The sequence below is a fragment of the Neltuma alba genome, unplaced genomic scaffold (genome assembly GCF_004799145.2).
Source record: "Neltuma alba isolate B1F8T4 unplaced genomic scaffold, ASM479914v2 tig00011468_pilon, whole genome shotgun sequence".
NCBI classification, from domain to species: domain Eukaryota; kingdom Viridiplantae; phylum Streptophyta; class Magnoliopsida; order Fabales; family Fabaceae; genus Neltuma; species Neltuma alba.
In genome coordinates, this window is record NW_021636138.1 from 1 (window position 1) to 7510 (window position 7510).

The 7510-nt window shown below is 39.4% G+C and overlaps 1 pseudogene; it reads right to left on the bottom strand.

The window, feature by feature from the left end:
* Positions 1-3220: 3220 nt before the first annotated feature.
* Positions 3221-7111, bottom strand: LOC114713787 (leucine-rich repeat receptor-like serine/threonine-protein kinase BAM1; annotated as a pseudogene).
* Positions 7112-7510: the final 399 nt, after the last annotated feature.

A 7510-nucleotide genomic window follows, 5' to 3' on the forward strand; every position in this document is an offset into this window, starting at 1 on the left:
CCCAGGAGAATTCTACAAAGATAGACCCCCTAATTCTTATTAGGGTGTCCTTTCCAGAGGGTTACTTGTCACAGTTTTTCACTTATTATAGATATAGATTTTTTTTTTTTTGCTACCAATTAGATACGAGCATTTGCAAATTGTTTGAGGCATTGATTAGTTTATAACAAGGTAGTAACTTCTAATCATTGAACTTTTTCTCAACTATCCATTTTCTAGGTAAGTTTTAACCTAAAACAATTTAGGTTAGAAAGTGTTTGGAAGGAACTAAAACTATGATTTTTGACCTCATCCTAGTTTATTTCTATTTTGAGATGTTTCATTCTTCTTTTCTTTCTTTTTTTTTGGTTACACACCGCCTAGTGATCTGATGCCTATTGGCAACTGACTAATCCGGATTCAAAAGGTAGGAGTGTTGTGGTTTTCCAACGGTGGTTATCCCCTCTCCTAATGAGAGTGTTTCCTGAGACTCGAACATGCGTTTTCATCCTTACAAGGGCGAGCCTACTTACCAGCTCAACCAACTGCTCATTGATTGAGATGTTTTATTCTGACTGTACAAGCTGAAGCTTGCCTTTCTATTTCAAAAAATAAAGAACATAGTTTTAAAAGTATTTTTTTGATATATAAAATAAATATGTAGAAAAGTTTATCTCGATTTGTGGAAAAGTACTCATTGTTGCCAAACAACCACTTAATCAATATAACTTCTTGAGTCGTCGAACCTGGGAAATCTTCATATTTGAGAATGTGGGCGGGTGCATGCATGGTTGGAGATTTTGTGGAAAGATGAAGCATGAACTATAATGAGGAAAGAGAGAATGAGGGTAATGAAGAGGAAGTAGGAGGGACGATAGGGAAACGAATTGAATAGAGAGAATAAATGAAGTCAAAGGAGAGGATAGGGAGAGTAATGAGATGAAAATGGCGTGTCGGGTGGATGTGGGATACGAACAACATTGAACCACAATCCAATAATCAGGCCCTCCAACCACAAATGTCCACTTTGTACTTGCAACTCTCCTTCATTGCTCCATTAATCCCATTCCTCTCCCTCTCCCTCTCTTTCTGCAACACTCAATTACTCCCATTACAAACTTTGTATCCTTCTGTCTTTCCAACTGGCTTGCAATCTCTTTGCATTACACAAAGAGACAAGCTTTGTATTGTATTGTCATGGCTTCAAAAGACAGTATTTATATTTGACTGTAATGCATTGTAAGTGTCATTGAAACTGTGGGGCTGAAGAAAATAATAGGGAGAAAAGACAGGAGCAGAGAGAGAGGAGGGAGGGGAAATAGTTTAGGTATGGAGCCAACAGAAACCTGCAATGGTTAGGACGAAACGTGCAAGTCCTTCCACGTCCTTCTTTTGGTAAAGTTGTTTGTCTCTTTGGCACCAAAATTTCAATTATTCCTATTTTGGATTGGACTCGCCTCTCTCATTTCCAAATCCCAAAAACTTGCGCCTCTTATTCACGAGAGGTTTATTCATCCCTCCCAATTTTCAAATCAATCAATCAGAGCCATGCAAGGCTTTGGGATCCAACACACTCAAGCCTATCACATAACTTTGCCTCTTAGGCATCGCCAAAAACGAAACGCATATTTTGGCTCTTACGTTAATCTTGTAGCTTCTTACAACTTATGAAAGGAAATAATTGGCATATTCTTTAGAGGTTTTTAAATAAAAAAATAAATCATGATTTTAAAAATTTTTTACAATATGTGAAGTAAATATATAAAAAATTTATCTCATTTTATGAAAAAATATTTTTTAAAAGTATTTTTATATATTCCCAAACACCCTTTAATTAAAGTTAAACTCATTAAATAACATTTCAACACATCTACTATGTAGGCCTATGAATGAGATAATTGAATATTGGGTTTCTTCCAAGCTTTTCTCTTTGACTCTGCCTCTTTCCCCCTCTCTCTTCTCTTCTCGTTCTCCATTCTTCTACATCACATATTCTTGAGTTAAATTGGATTTAAGAATTTGAACAGCTGAAATTTAGTTGAGCTTAAGGAGGAAAACGAAGGAGGAACAAGACAGGTGGTGATAGTGGTGGTGGTGGGAGTATTTTGTCGGGATGTTGCTTTTAGGAAAAGGCAGAGGGCAGAGTTGGGGCCAGAACACTTGAAATTCACATGCATCGTTTTCTAAGCTAGTTGCTGTGGACCAAGCAACCAAATCAATATACCAGAGACCCTTAATTATTTATTGTTAGTAGTGTAGGCTCCTTTCTCAGCTTATTACTATACTATGTCCTAACCAACTACTTTTTCTATGTGGTTAGCTACCACCCCATTCAATTATTCTCTCCTCCACCTTTCTTGCTTTTAATATCTCCAAAAATATAACTGTTAATTCATTTGTTAATTAATCCCTCCCAAACTTCAATTATATGTATATTTCATCTGTTTCTTGTCTTGCTCACCCTCAAATCAATGTCAATTCCTTTATTTTTCTCTTTTTCTTTCACCTAGAAATCAATATCGATTCCATTCAATTCATTATAATTCATTCACTGTAGACTATATAAAAGGTCAGAATATTATGTTAATACCACAAAGTATGATATTTCTTGCGACTTTCGGTATTCCAAAAAGCCACATTTAAACATAAAGTTATCTTACAAATTGACTATTAGATTGTTTTTTAATGAGAACTTACTTTCGTGCATGAATAATACGATTTATTAATTTATTCATATCATATAAATAGATATATAGATTGATTAATTTCTTGGCATTACTCATACTTCGAAATCGTTGCCGTCCTCAAACAAACACATTCCTGTAGTCCTGTTGCAACAAAAAGATACAAAGTATAATAAAATTATAACGAGGTGTTTGAGGTATCCTAAAATCACTTTAAAAAGATATTTTTATGAAAATCAATACAAAACTCTAAAATTATTTTTAAAATCATAATTTAGTTTTTATCAAAACATTATTACATCCTTGTAAATTGGGAGAAGAGATGATAAATTGAATTTAAATAACAACACTCTTTTGATCCCTTTATGTTTTTTTTTTTTTACCAAGTTATAGTCATTGGTTGAATTTTTCGAATATATGTTCAAGGCCAATGGTCTGGTTTTACCTTTTAAGACCTCTCAAGTGGTGGTCTTATAAAATCCCAAAGATTCTAATAACGTGTGTTTGTGGATCGCTTTCACTCTCTCAGACACCGCTTTTTAAGAACAGAGTTACCCTTTGATGATTACACAGTTCTTCGTTGCAGGGTGCAGGATCAGAAACAGAACCCAACAGCTGTGCCGTAAACAAACTACATGATGATGAAAACAACGACTATTAAATAAGAAAAGACCCCCTCCAACCGTACTGTACAAAAAAACCCAAAAAAAAAAAATCCAAACATTAATAATACCTTCAAGTTAGATAAAAATAAAACCCCACCCCATGAAAAGAAAACAATTAAAAGCTTATGAAAGCATATGAATTTATACGCTTATCACAACCCAAGGAAAACCTAGGTGAATTAAACACTTCAAATGCTAAGAAGATCTGGTGGTGGCGATTGAGGAGGATGCTGATGATCTTTGAGTTCTGTTTTTGGAGAATCTAGAGGGTTTGATGAAGACAGAGATGACTCTATGATTGCCAAGTCTCCCTGTTTAGAAGCAGGTGGCTTGGGAAGCTCTGTTAGAATTTGGACAACTTCACGCATAGTTGGTCTCTCTACCGCTTGTTCTTCAACACACAACATTGCCACATAGAACACATGCATCACCTCGTGAAGAGGAACTGAGGGAAGTCTTGGGTCAAGAACTTTCAGAACTCCTTCCTTGTTTGAGTCAGTCATCTTCCTCACCCATTGCACTATGTCCACACATCACCAAATTCCCCAACTGGTTTCCTCCCTGTTACAAGCTCTAGGAGAACAACTCCAAAACTGTACACATCGCTTTTCTCATCAACTTTCAGTGTGTAGGCATATTCTGCAATAAATCAAACCTCAAGCTTCAATTACTATACAAGCAACCACATCAACTGGAAACAACAAGTCTATGCTTGATTGCTAACAGTGAATTCTGCAAGCGAATTTTTAACGGTGAATATCTGTGTCTCTATAGGTGGGCTATGGTCAAAAAGTTTTTAGAGTGACCTAAGTGTAAAGCAACCTAAGATTCACTTCCAGCAGCAAAACATGGGAATCAGTCTAATAGGGGACAAATCAAGATATCATTCACGTAGGATTGAAACCCGTAGTTCACTATCTATAGCTAGCCCTGAAACTAAACCGGTCAAAGAGTGAAATTAATCAAATTCCAAACGCAAGAGATTCTAAATATAATTATGTTAGGGAATAGCAAGTTAATCATGAATTCAACAAATAATTAAATCACTGTGTTGACTTTGAATGTTACCTGGTGCTATGTATCCATATGAACCGGCAATAGCAGACATGCATTCAGACGTTCCAGAATCTTGCAGAAACTTGGCAAGTCCAAAATCAGCCACATGAGCTTCGAGGTTGGAGTCAAGAAGGATATTGTTCGACTTCACATCTCGATGAACAATAAGAGGGGAACAGTCGTGGTGTAGATAACACAGCCCCTTTGCAGCCTCCACAGCGATTTTATACCTTGTGTCCCAGTGCAGATGACCCCCTTTCTTACCATGAAGAACTTCACCTAGGCTTCCATTGGGCATGTATTCATACACCAACAGATTAGTTTCATGGTTTGAACAGAAACCCAACAACCTAACAATGTGTCTGTGTCGGATTCTCCCCAATGTCTGGATCTCTGCATTGAAACCGTGATCATGGGAAGAACCTCTGCTCATGGCCGGCAACCTTTTCACTGCAACTTGATCACCATTAGGCATGGCACCCTTGTACACAATTCCCGCACCTCCTTTACCTATTATATTGTCCTCCTTCAAGCAGTCCAAAACATCGTCCGCAGTGAAGTCCAAGCGCTGGAATGCTGTTAGCTTCCATGCACGAGCTTCACTTGCCTTCTTCAGTGATCGTGCTTTAATTATTGCTGCAACTGCAAATGCAATCGAGCACAATAGCAACCCAAGAACCAAGAGAAGTTTCAAGGAAGATGACAATGGACCTTTAACATGAGGTGGGTGAGCACCATTAGCAACACCATCCTTGCAAGGACCCAAATAAGGACCACAGAGTTCAGGGTTGCCAAGGAAAGATGTGTAGTTGAAGTAACTGAATTGGCCAGTGCCAGGAACCAAACCGGAGAGATTGTTATATGAAAAATCAACAGAGGTTAAACTTTGCATGCTTGATATTGATGAGGGAATACTGCCAACAAGGTGATTTCTAGAGAGATTCAAGTAATTGAGAATCCGCATACCGGTTAATTCGTTTGGAATCTCACCAGAAAGCTCGTTACGACTAAGATCAACGAATGTCAGTAACTTGCATTTACTGATTTCTGGGGCGATAGGGCCCGAGAACTTGTTGTGGCTAAAGTCTACCTTCGAAAGCTGCTGTAATCTCCCAATCTGAGGAGGTATTTGACCTGAGAATTTGTTACCGTCCAGAAGAAGCTTTTGCATGCCGGAAAAGTTACCAATAGAAGGTGGCAACGGCCCAGAAAGCTTGTTGTTGGATAGACTAATCTGACCAAGATTAACAGCAAAGGAATCCCCCTCAGGGAATTGCCCAGAGAGAAAATTGTCCTGAAGTTCAACCTGTGTAAGTTTCGGAAGCCCAAAGAGGCCTTTAGGAATCGAACCATTCAGAAAGTTCTCTCCCATACGAATTCGTGTTAATGACTCGCACTTGCCGAGTGATTCAGGGATAGGACCAAACAAGAAATTTCCAAGAGTTATTAGAGTCTGAAGACCATTCCCATTGCACATATCAGGAGGCAAAGAACCGGTTAGTTTGTTAGACGAGAGATCAACAACAACAAGCTTCCCATTCTGCCCCAATCCCTGTGGAATGCTCTCAGTGAAGTTATTCTCCCAAAGCTGTAATACCTCCAGGGAAGGTAGTTCACCAATGAACTCAGGAATGGCTCCATGAAGCTTGTTTCTGAAGAGGTTCAAAAGAGTCAGGTTCTTAAGCTCAGCAAAACTCTCCGGAATCTCACCCGCAAGCATATTGTTGGATAAATCCATTGATTTTAGACTCTTCAAGTTCCCAAGCTCAGGTGTCAGAGGCCCCGAAAGCGCATTCACTTGAAGAAACAGTGTATCGAGTTTCTGAAGTTTCTCGATTTCCGGGGGAATCTCCCCTGTTAATCCACAGTTCGCCGCGTCGAACCTGACTAATTCCGACAAGTTCCCAATCTCCGGTGGTAAACCGCCGTCGTATGTGTTGTAATATCCAATGTAAAGCTCCCGGAGCTTCGTCAAGTTTCCGATCTCCGGCGGTATTTTGCCGTCCAACTCATTACCAGAAACAGCCAAATATTCCAAGTGTTCCCACCGCCCATACTCCGGGGGGATCTGACCCCCGAAGAAATTCCCTCCGAGATGCAAATGCCGGAGATTCGGCATCTGGGTCACAACGAGCGGGAGGTCTCCGGTCATGTTGTTGTTATAAAGGTCGAGGACCTGAAGATTCTTTAGCTCGGAAAGCTGAGCAGGGAAAGTTCCGTTGAACACATTGTTGGAAAGGTTGAGGAATCGGAGGCCGGTGACTACAGAAATCCCCGGCGGGATGGGTCCTGAGAGCTCATTATCAGCAACGGAGAGATTAGCGAGAAATGGTAGGTGAGCAATATCGTTGGAAAGTGAGCCGGAGAGGCCAAGGCCGGTTAAGTTAAGGGAAACGACATGGCGTCGGGAGTCGCAGGTGACACCGGACCAGGTGCAGTGACTGGTGGAGGTGTTCCAAGAGGAGAGAGAAGATTGGGGGTCGGCGGTAATGGCTGCTTTGAGGGAAAGAAGGGCACGGTACTCAGACATGGGGGCAGAAGAGGAGTGGTGAAGAAGGAGAAGGAGGAGGAGCAAGAGGAGGAGCCTCATCTTTTAGGGGCTTGGGGTACGTATGGTTTCAGAGCTCCGGCGGAGGAGGAGGAGGCGGCCTGCAAGTCTGCAACGGAGAGTGTGTCGCGTAGGTGTGGAGTTATAATTGAGAGTGTGTCTGAGCAAGGAAGGACGATGATGAGGCAGGGAAGCGTGAAGATCTTATCGTAAAAATTATGCACAATGCCCCAGAAAAAAAAGAAAAGAAAAAGAAATTTGTGAATAATTGAATATCCGGGTTGAATCATTTGGCTGGAAAAAAAAAAAAGAATTGGATAATCACCGAAAAAAAAGTTTATTTTATGAAATTAAATGGGATCCAGTCTCGCAAATCACTCTCTTGTTCTTAGTCCCTAAGATTGATTATGTGCATCATTTAAAGTTATTATACACATTTAAAAAACATATTATATATATTTTATTTATTGTAGAATATGATAAAAGGGAGGGACTATTTAACTGTATAATAAAATCAACACAATAAAATCAATATAAATATAAAAATAACAATAAATCAGTTTCTATAAATTATTAAC